Genomic DNA, 23,438 nt, shown 5'->3' on the forward strand with positions numbered 1-23,438 from the left:
TCATGACACCATGATCTCCATCATCATGATCTCCATCATCGTGTCTCCATGAAGTTGCTCGCCAACTATTACTTCTACTACTATGGCTAACGTGTTTAGCAATAAAGTAAAGTAATTTACATGGCGTTTCTCAATGACACGCAGGTCATACAAAAAATAAAGACAACTCCTATGGCTCCTGCCGGTTGTCATACTCATCGACATGCAAGTCGTGATTCCTATTACAATAGCATGAACATCTCATACATCACATATATATCATTCATCATTCATCACAACTTTGGCCATATCATATCACAAAGCACTTGCTGCAAAAACAAGTTAGACGTCTTCTAATTGTTGTTGCAAGTTTTACGTGGCTGAAATAGGGTTCTAGCAAGAACGTTTTCTTACCTACGTGAAAGCCACAACGTGATTTGTCAACTTCTATTTACCCTTCATAAGGACCCTTTTCATCGAATCCGCTCCAACTAAAGTGGGAGAGACAGACACCCGCCAGCCACCTTATGCAACTTGTGCATGTTAGTCGGTGGAACCGGTCTCACGTAAGCGTACGTGTAAGGTTGGTCCGGGCCGCTTCATCCCACAATACCGCTGAAGCAAGATAAGACTAGTAGCGGCAAGAAAGTTGACAACATCTACGCCCACAACAAATTGTGTTCTACTCGTGCAAGAGAACTATGCATAAACCTGGCTCATGATGCCACTGTTGGGGAACGTTGCAGAAAACAAAAATTTTCCTACGGTTTCACCAAGATCCATCTATGAGTTCATCTAGCAACGAGTGATCGGATTGCATCTACATACCTTTGTAGATCACGCGCGGAAGCGTTCAAAGAACGGGGATGAGGAAGGCGTACTCGACGTGATCCAAATCACCGGAGATCCTAGCGCCGAACGGACGGCACCTCCGCGTTCAACAGACGTACGATCAGCGTGACGTCTCCTTCTTCTTGATCCAGCAAGGAGGAAGGAGAGGTTGAGGAAGATGGCTCCAGCAGCAGCACGACGGCGTGGTGGTGGTGGAGCTGCAGTACTCCGGCAGGGCTTCGCCAAGCACTATGGAGGAGGAGGATGTGTTGGAGAGGGAGAGGGAGGCACCAAAGGCGTGGGATCAGAAGTCCTCCATATCCCCACTATATATAGGAGGGCCAAGGGGGGGCGCCGGCCCTAGGAGATCCAATCTCCTAGGGGGGCGGCGGCCAAGGGAGGAATCCCTCCTCCCCAAGGCACCTAGGAGGTGCCTTCCCCCTTTGGGACTCTTCCCTTCTTGAACCCTAGGCGCATGGGCCTCTTGGGGCTGGTGCCCTTGGCCCATGTAGGCCAAGGCGCACACCCCTACAGCCCATGTGGCCCTCCGGGGCAGGTGGCCCCACCCGGTGGACCCCCGGGACCCTTCCGGTGGTCCCGGTACAATACCGGTGACCCCGAAACTTGTCCTGATGCCCGGAATAGCACTTCCTATATATAATTCTTTACCTCCGGACCATTCCGGAACTCCTCGTGACGTCCGGGATCTCATCTGGGACTCCGAACAACATTCGGGTTACTGCATATACATATCCCTACAACCCTAGCGTCACCGAACCTTAAGTGTGTAGACCCTACGGGTTCGGGAGACATGTAGACATTACCAAGATCACTCTCCGGTCAATAACCAACAGCGGGATCTGGATACCCATGTTGGCTCCCACATGCTCCTCGATGATCTCATCGGATGAACCACGATATCGGGGATTCAATTAATCCCGTATACAATTCCCTTTGTCAATCGGTATGTTACTTGCCCGAGATTCGATCGTCGGTATCCCAATACCTCGTTCAATCTCGTTACCGGCAAGTCACTTTACTCGTACCGTAATGCATGATCCCGTGACCAGACACTTGGTCACTTTGAGCTCATTATGATGATTCATTACCGAGTGGGCCCAGTGATACCTCTCCGTCATACGGAGTGACAAATCCCAGTCTTGATCCGTGTCAACCCAACAGACACTTTCGGAGATACCCGTAGTATACCTTTATAGTCACCCAGTTACGTTGTGACGTTTGGTACACCCAAAGCACTCCTACGGTATCCGGGTGAAGGAAATATGCCCTAGAGGCAATAATAAAGTTATTATTTATTTCCTTATAATCATGATAAATGTTTATTATTCATGCTAGAATTGTATTAACCGGAAACATAATACATGTGTGAATACATAGACAAACAAAGTGTCACTAGTATGCCTCTACTTGACTAGCTCGTTAATCAAAGATGGTTATGTTTCCTGACCATGAACAATGAGTTGTTATTTGATTAACGAGGTCACATCATTAGTTGAATGATCTGATTGACATGACCCATTACAGTAGCTTAGCACTCGATCGTTTAGTATGTTGCTATTGCTTTCTTCATGACTTATACATGTTCCTATGACTATGAGATTATGCAACTCCCGTTTACCGGAGGAACACTTTGGGTGCTACCAAACGTCACAACGTAACTGGGTGATTATAAAGGAGCATTACAGGTGTCTCCAAAGGTAGATGTTGGGTTGGAGTATTTCGAGATTAGGATTTGTCACTCCAATTGTCGGAGAGGTATCTCTGGGCCCTCTCGGTAATGCACATCACATAAGCCTTGCAAGCATTACAACTAATGAGTTAGTTGCGAGATGATGTATTACGGAACGAGTAAAGAGACTTGCCGGTAACGAGATTGAACTAGGTATTGGATACCGACGATCGAATCTCGGGCAAGTAACATACCGATGACAAAGGGAACAACGTATGTTGTTATGCGGTCTGACCGATAAAGATCTTCGTAGAATATGTAGGAGCCAATATGGGCATCCAGGTCCCGCTATTGGTTATTGACTGGAGACGTGTCTCGGTCATGTCTACATTGTTCTCGAACCCGTAGGGTCCGCACGCTTAAGGTTACGATGACAGTTATATTATGAGTTTATGCATTTTGATGTACCGAAGGTTGTTCAGAGTCCCGGATGTGATCACGGACATGACGAGGAGTCTCGAAATGGTTGAGACGTAAAGATTGATATATTGGAAGCCTATGTTTGGACATCGGAAGTGTTCCGGGTGAAATCGGGATTTTACCGGGTTACCGGGAGGTTACCGGAACCCCCCGGGAGCCATATGGGCCTTCATGGGCCTTAGTGGAAAGGAGAAAGGGGCAGCCAAAGGTGGTTGCGCACCTTCCCCCTCCCCTAGTCCTATTAGGACTAGGAGAAGGTGGCCGGCCCCCCTCTCTCTTTTTCCCCCCTTGGGAATCCTAGTTGGAATAGGATTGGGGGGGGGGGAGTCCTACTCCCGGAAGGAGTAGGACTCCTCCTGCGCCCTCCTCCCTGGCCGGCGCCCCCTTCCCCTTGGCTCCTTTATATACTGAGGTAGAGGCACCCCAGAAACACAGAAGTTGATCCACGTGATCTATTCCTTAACCGTGTGCGGTGCCCCCTGCCACCATATTCCTCGATAATACTGTAGCGGAGTTTAGGCGAAGCCCTGCTGCTGTAGTACATCAAGATCGTCACCACGCTGTCGTGCTGACGGAACTCTTCCCCGACACTTTGCTGGATCGGAGTCCGGGGATCGTCATCGAGCTGAACGTGTGCTCGAACTCGGAGGTGCCGTAGTTTCGGTGCTTGATCGGTTGGATCGTGAAGACGTACGACTACTTCCTCTACGTCGTGTCATCGCTTCCGCAGTCGGTCTGCGTTGGGTACGTAGACAACACTCTCCCCCTCGTTGCTATGCATCACATGATCTTGCGTGTGCGTAGGAATTTTTTTGAAATTACTACGAAACCCAACAGTGGTATCAGAGCCTAGGTTATTTATGTTGATGTTATATGCACGAGTAGAACACAAGTGAGTTGTGGACGATACAAGTCATACTGCCTACCAGCATGTCATAATTTGGTTCGGCGGTATTGTTGGACGAGACGACCCGGACCAACCTTACGCGTACGCTTATGCGAGACCGGTTCCCTCGATGTGCTTTGCACATAGATGGCTTGCGGGCGACTGTCTCTCCAACTTTAGTTGAACCAAGTATGGCTACGCCCGGTCCTTGCGAAGGTTAAAACGGAGTCTATTTGACAAACTATCGTTGTGGTTTTGATGCGTAGGTGAGATTGGTTCTTACTTAAGCCCGTAGCAGCCACGTAAAACATGCAACAACAAAGTAGAGGACGTATAACTTGTTTTTGCAGGGCATGTTGTGATGTGATATGGTCAAGGCATGATGCTGAATTCTATTGTATGAGATGATCATGTTTTGTAACCGAGTTATCGGCAACTGGCAGGAGCCATATGGTTGTCGCTTTATTGTATGCAATGCAATCGCGATGTAATGCTTTACTTTATTACTAAACGGTAGTGATAGTCATGGAAGCATAAGATTGGCGAGACGACAACGATGCTACGATGGAGATCAAGGTGTCGCGCCGGTGACGATGGTGATCATGACGGTGCTTCGGAGATGGAGATCAAAAGCACAAGATGATGATGACCATATCATATCACTTATATTGATTGCATGTGATGTTTATCTTTTTATGCATCTTATCTTGCTTTGATTGACGGTAGCATTATAAGATGATCTCTCACTAAATTATCAAGAAGTGTTCTCCCTGAGTATGCACCGTTGCCAAAGTTCGTCGTGCCCACACACCACGTGATGATCGGGTGTGATAAGCTCTACGTCCATCTACAACGGGTGCAAGCCAGTTTTGCACAAGCAGAATACTCAGGTTAAACTTGACGAGCCTAGCATATGCAGATATGGCCTCGGAACACGGAGACCGAAAGGTCGAGCGTGAATCATATAGTAGATATGATCAACATAAACGATGTTCACCATTGAAAACTACTCCATCTCACGTGATGATCGGTTATGGTTTAGTTGATTTGGATCACGTAATCACTTAGAAGATTAGAGGGATGTCTATCTAAGTGGGAGTTCTTTAGTAATATGATTAATTGAACTTAAATTTATCATGAACTTAGTCCCTGATAGTATCTTGCTTGTTTATGTTGATTGTAGATAGATGGCTCGTGCTGTTGTTCCGTTGAATTTTAATGCGTTCCTTGAGAAAGCAAAGTTGAAAGATGATGGTAGCAATTACATGGACTGGGTCCGTAACTTGAGGATTATCCTCATTGCTGCTCAGAAGAATTACATCCTGGAAGCACCGCTGGGTGCCAGGCCTGCTGCTGGAGCAACACCAGATGTTATGAACGTCTGGCAGAGCAAAGCTGATGACTACTCGATAGTTCAGTGTGCCATACTTTACGGCTTAGAATCGGGACTTCAACGATGTTTTGAACGTCATGGAGCATATGAGATGTTCCAGGAGTTGAAGTTAATATTTCAAGCAAATGCCCGGATTGAGAGATATGAAGTCTCCAATAAGTTCTATAGCTGCAAGATGGAGGAGAACAGTTCTGTCAGTGAGCATATACTCAAAATGTCTGGGTATAATAATCACTTGATTCAATTGGGAGTTAATCTTCCGGATGATTGCGTCATTGACAGAATTCTCCAATCACTGCCACCAAGCTACAAGAGCTTCGTGATGAACTATAATATGCAAGGGATGAACAAGACTATTCCCGAGCTCTTCGCAATGCTGAAAGCTGCGGAGGTAGAAATCAAAAAGGAGCATCAAGTGTTGATGGTTAACAAAACCACTAGTTTCAAGAAAAAGGGCAAAGGGAAGAAGAAGGGGAACTTCAAGAAGAATGGCAAGCAAGTTGCTGCTCAGGAGAAGAAACCCAAGTCTGGACCTAAGCCTGAAACTGAGTGCTTCTACTGCAAGCAGACTGGTCACTGGAAGCGGAACTGCCCCAAGTATTTGGCGGATAAGAAGGATGGCAAGGTGAACAAAGGTATATGTGATATACATGTTATTGATGTGTACCTTACTAGAGCTCGTAGTAGCACCTGGGTATTTGATACTGGTTCTGTTGCTAATATTTGCAACTCGAAACAGGAACTACGGAATAAGCGGGCACTGGCAAAGGACGAGGTGACGATGCGCGTGGGAAACGGTTCCAAAGTCGATGTGATCGCGGTCGGCACGCTACCTCTACATCTACCTTCGGGATTAATATTAGACCTAAATAATTGTTATTTGGTGCCAGCGTTGAGCATGAACATTATATCTGGATCTTGTTTAATGCGAGACGGTTATTCATTTAAATCAGAGAATAATGGTTGTTCTATTTATATGAGTAATATCTTTTAAGGTCATGCACCCTTGAAGAGTGGTCTATTTTTATTGAATCTCGATAGTAGTAATACACATATTCATAATGTTGAAGCCAAAAGATGCAGAGTTGATAATGAAAGTGCAACTTATTTGTGGCACTGTCGTTTAGGTCATATCAGTATAAAGCGCATGAAGAAACTCCATACTGATGGACTTTTGGAACCACTTGATTATGAATCACTTGGTACTTGCGAACCATGACTCATGGGCAAGATGACTAAAACACCGTTCTCCGGTACTATGGAGAGAGCAACAGATTTGTTGGAAATCATACATACCGATGTATGTGGTCCGATGAATATTGAGGCTCGTGGCAGATATCGTTATTTTCTCACCTTCACAGATGATTTAAGCAGATATGGATATATCTACTTAATGAAACATAAGTCTGAAACATTTGAAAAGTTCAAAGAATTTCAGAGTGAAGTTGAAAATCATCGTAACAAGAAAAAAAGTTTCTACGATCTGATCGTGGAGGAGAATATTTGAGTTACGAGTTTGGTGTACATTTAAAAAACTGTGGAATAGTTTCGCAACTCACGCCACCCAAAACACCACAGCGTAATGGTGTGTCCGAACGTCGTAATCGTACTTTACTAGATATGGTGCGATCTATGATGTCTCTTACTGATTTACCACTATCGTTTTGGGGTTATGCTTTAGAGACGGCCGCATTCACGTTAAATAGGGCACCATCAAAATCCGTTGAGACGACGCCTTATGAACTGTGGTTTGGCAAGAAACCAAAGTTGTCGTTTCTTAAAGTTTGGGGCTGCGATGCTTATGTGAAAAAGCTTCAACCTGATAAGCTCGAACCCAAATCGGAGAAATGTGTCTTCATAGGATACCAAAGGAGACTATTGGGTACACCTTCTATCACAGATCCGAAGGCAAGACATTCGTTGCTAAGAATGGATCCTTTCTAGAGAAGGAGTTTCTCTCGAAAGAAGTGAGTGGGAGGAAAGTAGAACTTGATGAGGTAACTGTACCTGCTCCCTTACTGGAAAGTAGTACATCACAGAAAACTGTTTCAGTGACACCTACACCAGTTAGTGAGGAAGCCAATGATAATGATCATGAAACTTCAGACCAAGATACTACTGAACCTCGTAGATCAACCAGAGTAAGGTCCGCACCAGAGTGGTATGGTAATCCTGTTCTGCAAGTCATGCTACTAGATCATGATGAACCTACAAACTATGAAGAAGCGATGGTGAGCCCAGATTCCGCAAAGTGGCTTGAAGCCATGAAATCTGAGATGGGATCCATGTATAAGAACAAAGTATGGACTTTGGTTGACTTGCCCGATGATCGGCAAGCAATTGAAAATAAATGGATCTTTAAGAAGAAGACTGACGCTGATGGTAATGTTACTGTCTACAAAGCTCGACTTGTCGCAAAAGGTTTTCGGCAAGTTCAAGGGATTGACTACGATGAGACCTTCTCACCCGTAGCGATGCTTAAGTCCGTCCGAATCATGTTAGCGATTGCCGCATTTTATGATTATGAAATTTGGCAGATGGATGTCAAAACTGCATTCCTGAATGGATTTCTGGAAGAAGAGTTGTATATGATGCAACCGGAAGGTTTTGTCGATCCAAAGGGAGCTAACAAAGTGTGCAAGCTCCAGCGATCCATTTATGGACTGGTGCAAGCCTCTCGGAGTTGGAATAAACGTTTTGATAGTGTGATCAAAGCATTTGGTTTTATACAGACTTTTGGAGAAGCCTGTATTTACAAGAAAGTGAGTGGGAGCTCTGTAGCATTTCTGATATTATATGTGGATGACATATTGCTGATTGGAAATGATATATAATTTCTGGATAGCATAAAGGGATACTTGAATAAAAGTTTTTCAATGAAAGACCTCGGTGAAGCTGCTTACATATTAGGCATTAAGATCTATAGAGATAGATCAAGACGCTTAATTGGACTTTCACAAAGCACATACCTTGACAAAATTTTGAAGAAATTCAAAATGGATCAAGCAAAGAAAGGGTTCTTGCCTGTGTTACAAGGTGTGAAGTTGAGTAAGACTCAATGCCCGACCACTGCAGAAGGTAGAGAGAATATGTAAGATGTTCCCTATGCATCAGCCATAGGATCTATCATGTATGCAATGCTGTGTACCAGACCTGATGTGTGCCTTGCTATAAGTTTAGCAGGGAGGTACCAAAGTAATCCAGGAGTGGATCACTGGACAGCGGACAAGAACATCCTGAAATACCTGAAAAGGACTAAGGATATGTTTCTCGTATATGGAGGTGACAAAGAGCTCACCGTAAAAGGTTACGTTGATGCAAGCTTTGACACTAATCCGGACGATTCTAAATCGCAAACCGGATACGTGTTTACATTAAACGGTGGAGCTGTCAGTTGGTGCAGTTCTAAACAAAGCGTCGTAGCGGGATCTACATGTGAAGCGGAGTACATAGCTGCTTCGGAAGCAGCGAACGAAGGAGTCTGGATGAAGGAGTTCATATCCGATCTAGGTGTTATACCTAATGCATCGGGTCTAATGAAAATCTTTTGTGACAATACTGGTGCAATTGCCTTGGCAAAGGAATCCAGATTTCACAAAAGGACCAAACACATCAAGAGACGCTTCAACTCCATCCGGGATCTAGTCCAGGTGGGAGACATAGAGATTTGAAAGATACATACGGATCTGAATGTTGCAGACCCATTGACTAAGCCTCTTCCACGAGCAAAACATGATCAGCACCAAGGCTCCATGGGTGTTAGATTCATTACAGTGTAATCTAGATTATTGACTCTAGTGCAAGTGGGAGACTGAAGGAAATATGCCCTAGAGGCAATAATAAAGTTATTATTTATTTCCTTATAATCATGATAAATGTTTATTATTCATGCTAGAATTGTATTAACCGGAAACATAATACATGTGTGAATACATAGACAAACAAAGTGTCACTAGTATGCCTCTACTTGACTAGCTCGTTAATCAAAGATGGTTATGTTTCCTGACCATGAACAATGAGTTGTTATTTGATTAACGAGGTCACATCATTAGTTGAATGATCTGATTGACATGACCCATTACATTAGCTTAGCACCCGATCGTTTAGTATGTTGCTATTGCTTTCATCATGACTTATACATGTTCCTATGACTATGAGATTATGCAACTCCCATTTACCGGAGGAACACTTTGGGTGCTACCAAACGTCACAACGTAACTGGGTGATTATAAAGGAGCATTACAGGTGTCTCCAAAGGTAGATGTTGGGTTGGCGTATTTCAATATTAGGATTTTTCACTCCAATTGTCGGAGAGGTATCTCTGGGCCCTCTCGGTAATGCACATCACATAAGCCTTGCAAGTATTACAACTAATGAGTTAGTTGCGAGATGATGTATTATGGAACGAGTAAAGAGACTTGCCGGTAACGAGATTGAACTAGGTATTGGATACCGACGATCGAATCTCGGGCATGTAACATACCGATGACAAAGGGAACAACGTATGTTGTTATGCGGTCTGACCGATAAAGATCTTCGTAGAATATGTAGGAGCCAATATGGGCATCCAGGTCCCGCTATTGGTTATTGACCGGAGACGTGTCTCGGTCATGTCTACATTGTTCTCGAACCCGTAGGGTCCGCACGCTTAAGGTTACGATGACAGTTATATTATGAGTTTATGCATTTTGATGTACCGAAGGTTGTTCGGAGTCCCGGATGTGATCACGGACATGACGAGGAGTCTCGAAATGGTCGAGACGTAAAGATTGATATATTGGAAGCCTATGTTTGGACATCGGAAGTGTTCCGGGTGAAATCGGGATTTTACCGGGTTACCGGGAGGTTACCGGAACCCCCCGGGAGCCATATGGGCCTTCATGGGCCTTAGTGGAAAGGAGAAAGGGGCAGCCAAAGGTGGCTGCGCACCTTCCCCCTCCCCTAGTCCTATTAGGACTAGGAGAAGGTGGCCGGCCCCCCTCCCTCTCTTTCCCCCCTTGGGAATCCTAGTTGGAATAGGATTGGGGGGGGGGAGTCCTACTCCTTCCTCCTGCGCCCTCCTCCCTGGCTGGCGGCCCCCTTCCCCTTGGCTCCTTTATATACTGAGGCAGAGGCACCCCAGAAACACACAAGTTGATCCACGTGATCTATTCCTTAACCGTGTGCGGTGCCCCCTGCCACCATATTCCTCGATAATACTGTAGCGGAGTTTAGGGGAAGCCCTGCTGCTGTAGTACATCAAGATCGTCACCACGTCGTCGTGCTGACAGAACTCTTCCCCGACACTTTGCTGGATCGGAGTCCGGGGATCGTCATCGAGCTGAACGTGTGCTTGAACTCGGAGGTTCCGTAGTTTCGGTGCTTGATCGGTTGGATCGTGAAGACGTACGACTACTTCCTCTACGTCGTGTCATCGCTTCCGCAGTCGGTCTGCGTTGGGTACGTAGACAACACTCTCCCCCTCGTTGCTATGCATCACATGATCTTGCGTGTGCGTAGGAATTTTTTTGAATTTACTACAAAACCCAACACCGGGAGTTACACGATCTCATGGTCTAAGGAAAAGATACTTGACATTGAAAAAACTCTAGCAAACGAACTATACGATCTTGTGCTATGTTTAGGATTGGGTCTTGTCCATCACATCATTCTCCTAATGATGTGATCTCGTTATCAATGACATCCAATGTCCATAGTTAGGAAACCATGACTATCTGTTGATCAACGAGCTAGTCAACTAGAGGCTTACTAGGGACATGTTGGTGTCTATTATTCACACATGTATTACGATTTCCGGATAACACAATTATAGCATGAATAAAGACAATTATCATGATCAAGGAAATATAATAATAATGCTTTTATTATTTCCTCTAGGGCATATTTCCAACACAGTGGTCCACTCTCTCGCAACCCGCTGTACCCTCTACTTGAACATGGTGCTTTATGCTTCGTATTATTATCCAATGATGTGTTGCCATCCTATGATGTCTGAGTTGATTTTCGTTGTCCTATCGGTAATTGAATTGCTATGATTGGTTTAATTTGCTTGTGGTTATGTTGTTGTCCTTTTGTTCCCATCATATGAGCGCGCGCGTGGATCACACCATAGGGTTAGTTGTATGTTGATAGGACTACGTATTGGAGGGCAAGAGTGACAGAAGCTTCAACCTAGCATAGAAATTGATGCATACGGGATTGAAGGGGGGCCAATATATCTTAATACTATGGTTGGGTTTTACCTCAATGAACATTAGTAGTTGCGTATGCTTGCTAATAGTTCCAATCATAAGTGCATAGAATTCCAAGTCAGGGATGACATGCTAGCAATGGCCTCTCCCACATAAAACTTACTATCGGCCTAGTAACATAGTCAATTGCTTAGGGACAATTTCGCAACTCCTACCACCACTTTCCCACACTCGCTATACTAACTTTATTGCTTTTTTTACCTAAAACAGCCCCTAGTTTTTATTTACGTGCTCTTTATATTCTCGCGAACCTATCCCACAACACCTACAAAGTACTTCTAGTTTCATACTTGTTCTAGGTAAAGCAAACGTTAAGCGTGCGTAGAGTTGTATCGGTGGTCGACAGAACTTGAGGGAATATTTGTTCTACCTTTAGCTCCTCGTTGGGTTCGACACTCTTACTTACGAAATAGGCTACAATTGATCCCCTATACTTATGGGTTATCAAGACCTTTTTCTGGCGCCGTTGTCGGGGAGTTATAGCGTGGGGTGAATATTCTCGTGTGTGATTCTTTGCTTTATCACTAAGTAATTTTTATTTGCTGTTCTAAGTTGTTCTCTATCTTTAGTTATGGATATGGAACACGAAATACCAAAAAAAATTAGGTTTACTTGCTACTCATGGAGATGGGGAACCTTATAAAACCCTCGATGCTCATTATGTGAAAGATATTATGTACTACTTTGATTATCCTGAGAAAACCCCATTCAATTTTGTAATGGGAGACACGTTGGATCAACGTGAATAGTTTAGGGATTATCGCTTGACTCAAAAAGGAAAACTATTATGGGATCAAATTTATATGTTGTATTGGTATGCTAGGCAACTATGCTTGAGATATGATTATACTTGTTGCTCTAGGATGAAGGCTCCACACCTTCCCTTTTCATGCAAATTTAATGATAATGAAACCTTGGCTTATTATGCTAGAGGTATATATAATTACTATGATGTGGAACAAATAGAAGAATTTGTTGCTTTTATGGGTGCTTATGGAATTGAATCTATTGGGGAACGTAGTAATTTCAAAAAAATTCCTACGCACACGCAAGATCATGGTGATGCACATCAACGAGATGGGAGAGTGTTGTCTACGTACCCTCGTAGACCAGAAATGGAAGCATTATAACAACGCGGTTGATGTAGTCATACGTCTTCACGGCCCGACCGATCAAGCACCGAAACTACGGCACCTCCGAGTTTTTGCACACATTCAGCTCGATGACGATCCCCGGACTCCGATCCAACAAAGTGTCGGGGATGAGTTCCGTCAGCACGACGGCGTGGTGACGATCTTGATGTTCTACATCGCAGGGCTTCGCCTAAGCACCGCTACAATATTATCAAGGATTATGGTGGAGGGGGGCACCGCACACGGCTAAGAGATCAATGATCAATTGTTATGTCTCTGGGGTGCCCCCTTGCCCCCGTATATAAAGGAGTGGAGGAGGGGGGCGGCCAAGGAGGGTGGTGCGCCAAGGGGGGAGTCCAACTCCCACCGGGAGTAGGACTCCCCTTTTTCCTATTAGGAGTAGGAGAGGGAAGGAAGAGGAAGGAGGGAGAAAGGAAAGGGGGGGCCGACCCCCCTCCCAATTCGGATTGGGCTTGGGGGGCGCCCCCTCCCTTGCTTCTTTCCCCTCATTTTCACTAAGGCCCAATAAGGCCCATATACCTCCCGGGGGGTTCCGATAACCTCCCGGTGATCCGGTATTGTCCCAATCTTACTCGGAACCTTTCCGGTGTCCAAATATAGTCGTCCAATATATCGATCTTTATGTCTCGACCATTTCGAGACTCCTCGTCAAGTCCGCGATCACATCCGGGACTCCGAACAACCTTCGGTACATCAAAATATATAAACTCAGAATGAAACTATCATCATAACGTTAAGAGTGCGGACCCTACGGGTTCGAGAACAATGTAGACATGACCGGGACACGTCTCCGGTCAATAACCAATAGCGGAACCTGGATGCTCATATTGGCTCCTACATATTCTACGAAGATCTTTATCGGTCAGACCGCATAACAACATATGTTGTTCCCTTTGTCATCGGTATGTTACTTGCCCGAGATTCGATCGTCGGTATCTCAATACCTAGTTCAATCTCGTTACCGGCAAGTCTCTTTACTCGTTCCGTAATACATCATCTTGCAACTAACTTATTAGTTGCATTGCTTGCAAGGCTTAAGAGATGTGTATTACCGAGAGGGCCCAGAGATACCTCTCCAAGAATCGGAGCGACAAATCCTAATCTCGAAATACGCCAACCCAACATGTACCTTTGGAGACACCTGTAGAGCACCTTTATAATCACCCAGTTACGTTGTGACGTTTGGTAGCACACAAAGTGTTCCTCCGGTAAACGGGAGTTGCATAATCTCATAGTCATAGGAACATGTATAAGTCATGAAGAAAGCAATAGCAACAAACTAAACGATCAAGTGCTATGCTAACGGAATGGGTCAAGTCAATCACATCATTCTCCTAATGATGTGATCCTGTTAATCAAATGACAACTCATGTCTATGGTTAGGAAACATAACCATCTTTGATCAACGAGCTAGTCAAGTAGAGGCATACTAGTGACACTCTGTTTGTCTATGTATTCACACATGTATTATGTTTCCGGTTAATACAATTATAGCATGAATAATAAACATTTATCATGATATAAGGAAATAAATAATAACTTTATTATTGCCTCTAGGGCATATTTCCTTCAGAATCTTGGTTTAAAGAGTGTGAAAATCTTGATGATGCTGTTTACAGACCTGAAAATTTTGCTATACTTAAATATTGCTATGAGAATTATGAATTCAATTCCGATATTGATGATTTTACTGAGAGAGTCTCCGCTGTCCAAGAAGAGAATAATATTTTGCAGGAGTCTATGGAAGAAGAAATTGATGAAACTGTGAGCTCATTGTATGAAAAAGATAATGAGTAGAGCGAAGAACAAAAGGAGGAAGAGCGGATTAGCTACCCGTACCCACCTTCTAATGAGAGTAACTCTCCAAATCATACATTATTTAATGTCCCTTCAAATTTACCGAAGGATGATTGCTATGATGATTGTTATGATCCCGTTGATTCTTTTGAAATATCCCTTTTTGATGATGCTTGCTATGCTTGTGGCCAAGATGCCAAGATGAATTATGCTTATGGAGATGAACTTGCTATAGTTCCTTATGTTAAACATGAAATTGTTGCTATTGCATCCATGCATGATAATCTTATTATCTATTTGAATTCTCCCGACTACACTATATCGGAGAAGTTTGCTCTTATTAAGGATTATATTGATGGGTTGCGTTTTACTACTACACATGATGATTTTGATAGATATAATATGCATGTGCTTGCTGCTCCTACTTGCAATTATTATGAGAGAGGAACTATATCTCCACCTCTCTATGTTTCTGACACGATAAAATTGCAAGAAACTGCCTATACTATGCATTGGCCTTTACTTTGTGTGCATAAATTATTCTTGTATGACATGCCGATGCATAGGAAGAGAGTTAGACTTCGTTGTTGCATGATATATGTTGATTTGTGATCACTACTAAATGCAAATCATTGCTAATTTAAATTGGCTTTGATATACCTTGGGATCCGGGTGGATCCATTACTTGAGCACTATATGCCTAGCTTAATGGCTTTAAAGAAAGCGCTGCCAGGGAGACAACCCGAAAGTTTTAGAGAGTCATTTATTTCTGTTGGGTGCTTTTATAAAGTTTAAAAACAAAAAAATAAAGAGGGGAACCTAAAACCTTTTCAAAAAGAAAAGCGAAAGTGAGAAAGACGAGCATTGTTAAAATGGGAGCTAGCCTTGAACTCTGTTCATGCCCATGGAAACTTTGTGACCCTTGATTACAGAAACTTTTCAACAAAAATAATTATCCCGTTGTACAATTCCATTGTATTATAAAAATAATGTGCCAAGATTTGCCTTTAGGATGTTTACATTGCTTGTTGGTTTGTGCGGTGCAGAACAGAAACCTTAGCTGTAGTGCTCGATTTTACATTTTTTTACTGGAACGTCAAACTGTTCTGAAACTTTTTGCACTGTCTTTATATACAAATTTTTTATTTTTCCTAATTTTGGCAGAATTTTTTGAGTACCAGAGGTATGGTGAATGTTCAGATTACTGTAGACTGTCCTGTTCAAGACATATTCTATTTTTGATGCATTGTTTGCTTGTTTTGATGAAACTATCGATTTCTATCAGTGGATTAAGCCATGGAAAAGTTATATTACAGTAGCTACAGTGCAAAAACAAAATATGAATTGGTTTGCAACAGTATTAGAGTAGTGATTTGCTTTATTATACTAACGGATCTTACCGAGTTTTCTGTTGAGTTTTGTGTGGATGAAGTGTTCGAAGATCGAGGAGGTCTCGATGTGAGGAGAAAGAGGATAGGCAAGAGCTCAAGCTTGGGGATGCCCAAGGCACCGCAAGTAAATATTCAAGGAGACTCAAGCGTCTAAGCTTGGGGATGCCCCGGAAAGCATCCCATCTTTTTTCAACAAGTATTGGTATGTTTTCGGATTCGTTTCGTTCATGCGATATGTGCAAATCTTGGAGCATCTTTTGCATTTAGTTTTCACTTTTCTTTTATGCACCATGATAGTATGAGATAGTGCTTGGTTGATTTATAGAATGCTCATTGCACTTCACTTATATCTTTTGAGTACGGCTTTATAGAATGCTTCATGTGCTTCATTTATATCATTTGAAGTTTGGATTGACTGTTTCTCTTCACATAGAAAACCACCATGTATAGAATGCTCTTTTGCTTCACTTATATTTGTTAGAGCATGGGCATATATTTTGTAGAAAGAATTAAACTCTCTTGCTTCACTTATATCTATTTAGAAAGATGACAGGAATTGGTCATTCACATGGTTAGTCATAAAATCCTACATAAAACTTGTAGATCACTGAATATGATATGTTTGATTCCTTGCAATAGTTTTGCAATATAAAGGTGGTGATATTAGAGTCATGCTAGTTGAGTAATTGTGAAATTGAGAAATAGTTGTGTTGAGGTTTGCAAGTCCCGTAGCATGCACGTATGTTAAATGTTGTGTGACAAATTTGAAGCATGGGGTGTTCTTTGATTGCTTTCCTTATGAGTGGCGGCCGGGGACGAGCGATGGTCTTTTCCTACCAGTCTATCCCCCTAGGGGCATGCGTAGTAGTACTTTGCTTCGAGGGCTAATAAACTTTTGCAATAAGTATATGAGTTCTTTATGACTAATGTGAGTCCATGGATTATACGCACTCTCACCCTTCCATCATTGCTAGCCTCTTTAGTACTGTGCATTGCCCTTTCTCACCTCGAGAGTTGGTGCAAACTTCACCGGTGCATCCAAACCTCGTGATACGATATGCTCTATCACACATAAACCTCCTTATATCTTCCTCAAAACAGCCACCATACCTACCTATCATGGCATTTCCATAGCCATTCCGAGATATATTGCCATGCAACTTCCATCATCATCAAATACATGACTTGAGCATCATTGTCATATTGCTTTGCATGATCGTAAGATATCTAGCATGATGTTTTCATGGCTTGTCCGTTTTTTGATGTCATTGCCACGCTAGACCATTGCACATCCCGTTACACCGCCGGAGGCATTCTTATAGAGTCATACTTTGTTCTATACATCGAGTTGTAATATTGAGTTGTAAGTAAATAAAAGTGTGACAATCATCATTATTAGAACATTGTCCCATGTGAGGTTATCAAAATAAAAGAGGCCGAAGAAGCCCAAATAAAAAGAGGCCAAAGAAGCCCACAAAAAAAACAAAAAAATGAGAGAAAAACAGAGAAGGGGCAATGTTACTATCCTTTTACCACACTTGTGCTTCAAATTAGCACCATGTTCTTCATATAGAGAGTCTCTTGAGTTATCACTTTCATATACTAGTGGGGATTTTCATTATAGAACTTGGCTTGTATATTCTGATGATGGGCTTCCTCAAATGCCTGAGGTCTTCATGAGCAAGCAAGTTAGATGCACACCCACTTAGTTTCAGTTTGAGCTTTCATACACTTATAGGTCTAGTGCATCCGTTGCATGGCAATTCCTACTCCTCGCATTGACATCAATTGATGGGCATCTCCATAGCCCACTGATTAGCTGCGTCGAGGTGAGACTCTCTCCTTTTTTGTCTTCTCCACACAATCTCCATCATCATATTCTATTCCACCCATAGTGCTATGTCCATGGCTTGCGCTCATGTATTGCGTGAGGGTTGAAAAAGCTGAAGCGCGTTAAAAGTATGAACCAATTGCTCGGCTTGTCATCGGGGTTGTGCATGATGGGAGCATTTTGTGTGACAAAAATGAAGCATGGCCAAACTATATGATTTTGTAGGGATGAGCTTTCTTTGGCTATGTTATTTTGAGAGGACATAATTGCTTGGTTAGTATGCTTGAAGTATTATTGCCTTAATGTCAAATGATAGACTATTGCTTTGAATCACTCATGTCTTAATATTCATGCCATGATTAGATTATGTGATCAAGATTATGCTAGGTAGCATTCCACATCAAAAATTATCTTTTTTATCATTTACCTACTCGAGGACGAGCAGGAATTAAGCTTGGGGATGCTGATACGTCTCCGTCGTATCTATAATTTTTGATTGTTCCATGCCAATATTATACAACTTTCATATACTTTTGGCAACTTTTTGTACTATTTTTGGGACTAACATATTGATCCAGTGCCCTGATACGTCCATTTTGCATCATGCTTTATATCGATATTTATTGCATTATGGGCTGTTATTACACATTATGTCACAATACTTATGCCTATTCTCTCTTATTTTACAAGGTTTACATAAAGAGGGAGAATGCCGACATCTGGGATTCTGGGCTGGAAAAGGAGCAAATATTAGCCATCTATTCTGCACAGCTCCAAAAGTCCTGAAACTTCACGGAAGTCATTTTCAGAATATATAAAAAATACTGAGCGCAAGAAGTTCCAGAGGGGGGCCACACCCTGGCCACGAGGGTGGGGCCGCGCCCTACCCTCCTGGGCGCGCCCCCTGCCTCGTGGGCCCCTTGGTGGCTCTCCGATGCCCATCTTCTGCTATATGGAGTCTTTCGTTGAGAAAAAAAATCATAAGCCAGCTTTCGGGACAAGACTCCGCCGCCAAGAGGCGGAACCAATCTAGGGCTCTGGCGGAGTTGTTCTGCCGGGGACACTTCCCTCCGGGAAGGGGAAATCATCACCATCGTCATCACCAACGATCCTCTCATCGGGAGGGGGTCAATCTCCATCAACATCTTCACCAGCACCATCTCCTCTCAAATCCCAGTTCATCTCTTGTATCCAATTCTTGTCTCTAAGTCTGGGATTGGTACCTGTGGGTTGCTAGTAGTGTTGATTACTCCTTGTAGTTGATGCTAGTTGGTTTACTTGGTGGAAGATCATATGTTCAGATCCTATATGCACATTAATACCCCTATGATTATGAACATGAATATGCTTTGTGAGTAGTTATGTTTGTTCCTGAGGACATGGGAAAAGTCTTGCTATTAGTAGTCATGTGAATTTTGTATTCGTTCGATATTTTGATGAGATGTATGTTGTCTCTCCTCTAGTGGTGTTATGTGAACGTCGACTACATGACACTTCACCATTATTTCGGCCTAGAGGAAGGCATTGGGAAGTAATAAGTAGATGATGGGTTGCTAGAGTGACAGAAGATTAAACCCTAGTTTATGCGTTGCTTCGTAAGGGGCTGATTTGGATCCATATATTTCATGCTATGGTTAGGTTTACCTTAATACTTTTGTTGTACTTGCGGATGCTTGCAATAGAGGTTAATCATTAGTGGGATGTTTTTCCAAGTAAGGACAGCACCCAAGCATCGGTCCACCCACATATCAGATTATCAAAGTACCGAACGCGAATCATATGATCGTGATGAAACCTAGCTTGACGATAATTCCCATGTGTCCTCGGGAGCGCTTTTCTCTATATAAGAGTTTGTCCAGGATTGTCCTTTGCTACAGAAAGGATTGGGCCACCTTGCTGCACTTTATTTACTTTTGTTACTTGTTTCTCGTTACAAATTATCTTATCACAAACTATCTGTCACCTACAATTTCAGTGCTTGCAGAAAATACCTTGCTGAAAACCGCTTATCATTTCCTTCTACTCCTCGTTGGGTTCGACACTCTTATTTATCGAAAGGACTGTGATAGATCCCGTATACTTGTGGGTCATCATGCCCGGTGCCAGTTCCTGTTTGTTGCATGTTTTTTGTTTCGTAGTAAATCCATATCAAACGGAGTCCAAACGGGATAAAAACTAACGGAGATTTTTTGGAATATATGTGATTTTTGGGAAGAAAAATCAACACGAGACGATGCCCGAGGGGGTCACAAGGCAGGGGGCGCGCCCTGGGCCCTCGTGGCCACCCCGTAAGGCGGTTGATGTGAAGGAAATATGCCCTAGAGGCAATAATAAAGTTATTATTTATTTTCTTATATCATGATAAATGTTTATTATTCATGCTAGAATTGTATTAACCGGAAACATGATACATGTGTGAATACATAGACAAACATAGTGTCACTAGTATGCCTCTACTTGACTAGCTCGTTGATCAAAGATGGTTATGTTTCCTAACCATAGACATGCGTTGTCATTTGATTAACGGGATCACATCATTAGGAGAATGATGTGATTGACTTGACCCATTCCGTTAGCTTAGCATTTGATCGTTTAGTATGTTGCTATTGCTTTCTTCATGACTTATACATGTTCCTATGACTATGAGATTATGCAACTCCCGTTTACCGGAGGAACACTTTGTGTGCTACCAAACGTCACAACGTAACTGGGTGATTATAAAGGTGCTCTACAGCTGTCTCTGAAGGTACTTGTTGGGTTGGCGTATTGCGAGATTAGGATTTGTCACTCCGATTGTCGAAGAGGTATCTCCAGGCCCACTCGGTAATGCACATCACTATAAGCCTTGCGATCATTGTAACTAATGAGTTAGTTGCGTGATGATGTATTACAGAACGAGTAAAGAGACCTGTCGGTAATGAGATTGAACTAGGTATTGAGATACCGATGATCGAATCTCGGGCAAGTAACATACCGATGACAAAGGGAACAACGTATATTGTTATGCGGTTCGACCGATAAAGATCTTCGTATAATATGTAGGAGCCAATATGGGCATCCAGGTTCCGCTATTGGTTATTGACCAAAGAAGTGTCTCGGTCATGTCTACATAGTTCTCGAACCCGTAGGGTCCGCACGCTTAACGTTCGTTGACGATATAGTATTTATGAGTTATGTATGTGGGTAACCGAATGTTGTTTGGAGTTCCGGATAAGATCACGGACATGACAAGGAACTCCGGAATGGTCCAGAGATAAAGTTTGATACATGGGATAATAGTGTTTGGTCTCCGTAAGGGGTTCCGGGTGTTTCCCGAAATATTTGGGTACGAGAACACTTTATTTGGGCCAAAGGGGAAAGCCCACAAGGTTTTTGGAAAGCGCAAAAGGAAGTTTTGCGGAGTAACCCTGGCGTCTGGCCCTGGAGTCCAAGAATAACTCTTGTCTTTCGGGTGAAACCGACTTTGTGGAGGCTTTTACTCCAAGTTTCGACCCCAAGGCTCAACATATAAATAGAGGGGTAGGGCTAGCACCCAAGACACATCAAGAAACACCAAGCCGTGTGCCAGCTACCCTGTCCCCTCTAGTTTATCCTCTGTCATAGTTTTCATAGTGCTTAGGCGAAACCCTGCGGAGATTGTTCTTCACCAACACCGTCACCACGCCGTCGTGCTGCCGGGAACTCATCTACTACTTCTCCCCTCTTGCTGGATCGAGAAGGCGAGGACGTCATCGAGCTGAACATGTACTGAACGTGGAGGTGCCGTACGTTCCGTACTTGATCGGGACGGATCGTGAAGGTGTATGACTACATCAACCGTGTTGATAAACGCTTCCGCCTTCGGTCTACGAGGGTATGTAGACATACTCTCCTCTCTCGTTGCTATGCATCACCATGATCCTGTGTATGCGTAGGAAATTTTTTGAAATTACTACGTTCCCCAACATGATGCCCTTCTTTTGCCGCAAGAAAGCTAATATCCGGATAGAGATCGTGTCCAAAATTCAGCCCAATCGGAGTTACGGATCTCCGGGAATTTAAGAAACGGTGAAAGGGAAGAATCTGGAACAAAGAAACAGAGAGAGACAGAGAGACAGACCCAATCTCGGAGGCGCTCTCGCCCCTCCACCACCATGGAGGCCATGGACCATAGGGGAAAGCCTTCTCCCATCTAGGGAGAAGGTCAAGGAAGAAGAATAAGGAGGGGGCTCTCTCCCCCTCACTCCCGGTGGCGCCGGAACGCCGCCGGGGCCATCATCGTGTGATGGCGATCTACACCAACACCTCCGTCATCTTCACCAACATCTTCATCACCTTCCCCCATCTATCTATAGCGGTCCACTCTCCTGCAACCCGCTGTACCCTCTACTTGAACATGGTGCTTTATGCTTCATATTATTATCCAATGATGTGTTGCCATTCTATGATGTCTGAGTAGATTTTCGGTGTCCTATCGGTAATTGGTGAATTGCTATGATTGGTTTAATTTGCTTGTGGTTATGTTGTTGTCCTTTAGTGCCCATGATATGAGCGTGCGCGTGGATCACACCATAGTGTTAGTTGTATGTCGATAGGACTATGTATTGGAGGGTAAGAGTGACAGAAGTTTCAACCTAAGATAGAAATTGATGCATACGACATTAAAGGGGGACCAATATATCTTAATGTTATGGTTGGGTTTTACCTCAATGAACGTTAGTAGTTGCGGATGCTTGCTAATAGTTCCAATCATAAGTGCATAGAATTCCAAGTCAGGGATGGCATGCTAGCAGTGGCCTCTCCCACATAAAACTTGCTATCGGTCTAGTAACATAGTCAATTGCTTAGGGACAATTTCACAACTCCTAGCACCACTTTTCCACGCTCACTATACTAACTTTATTGCTTCTTTTCCTAAAACAGCCCCTAGTTTTTATTTACATGCTCTTTATATTTTTGCAATCCTATCCCACAACACCTACAAAGTACTTCTAGTTTCATACTTGTTCTAGGTAAAGCGAATGTTAAGCGTGCGTAGAGTTGTATCGGTGGTCGATAGAACTTGAGGGAATATTTGCTCTACCTTTAGCTCCTCATTGGGTTCGACACTCTTACTTATCGAAATAGGCTACAATTGATCCCCTATACTTGTGGGTTATCAGCTATCCTCCCGGGTAATCATGGTCTTCACACGTCGGCGGTGGGACAAGCCCTCGAACGTCGGCAATTCTCCGCCAGGGCTATATCTTGCTTATAGCGCGATATATGCCCAACTCACTAATGGATTTTCACTGCTCGCTACAGTACAGGGTCGGCCCGTTAGCTTGCTATGCTCGTTGCGTTCAATCTGTTCGTTTCGCTAATTTGTTTGGAATTTTCTTTTTCTTATTTCTTTATTTTGGTTTTCTGTATTTTCAATTGTTTTTGTCCGTTTTCTATTTTTTTCTTCGGTTTTATTGCATTTCATCGGTTTTCTTCTTTTATTTATTGGTTTCTCGTATTTTTTTTGGTTCTTTGTTTCTTTCTTTGATTTTTTCTTCACGGTTGTTTCCGGTGTTTTCTGTTTCTACTTCATTATAAATTTAGTTTTCTTTTGTTTTTCTTTGCTTCTTCGTTGCACTTTGGTTTTCTTTGTTTCTTTTTTTGTTTTCTTCGCCTTATTTGTTTCCTTGTTGATTTTCATCGTTTTTCTAGTTTGTAAATAAATGGTTAATATTTTTTCCATACACAATTTTAATATATTTCTAAAATGTTTGATTAACATTTTAAAAGTAAA

The sequence above is a fragment of the Triticum urartu genome, chromosome 7A, assembly GCF_056163025.1.
Source record: "Triticum urartu cultivar PI428250 chromosome 7A, HENAU_Tu73, whole genome shotgun sequence".
NCBI classification, from domain to species: domain Eukaryota; kingdom Viridiplantae; phylum Streptophyta; class Magnoliopsida; order Poales; family Poaceae; genus Triticum; species Triticum urartu.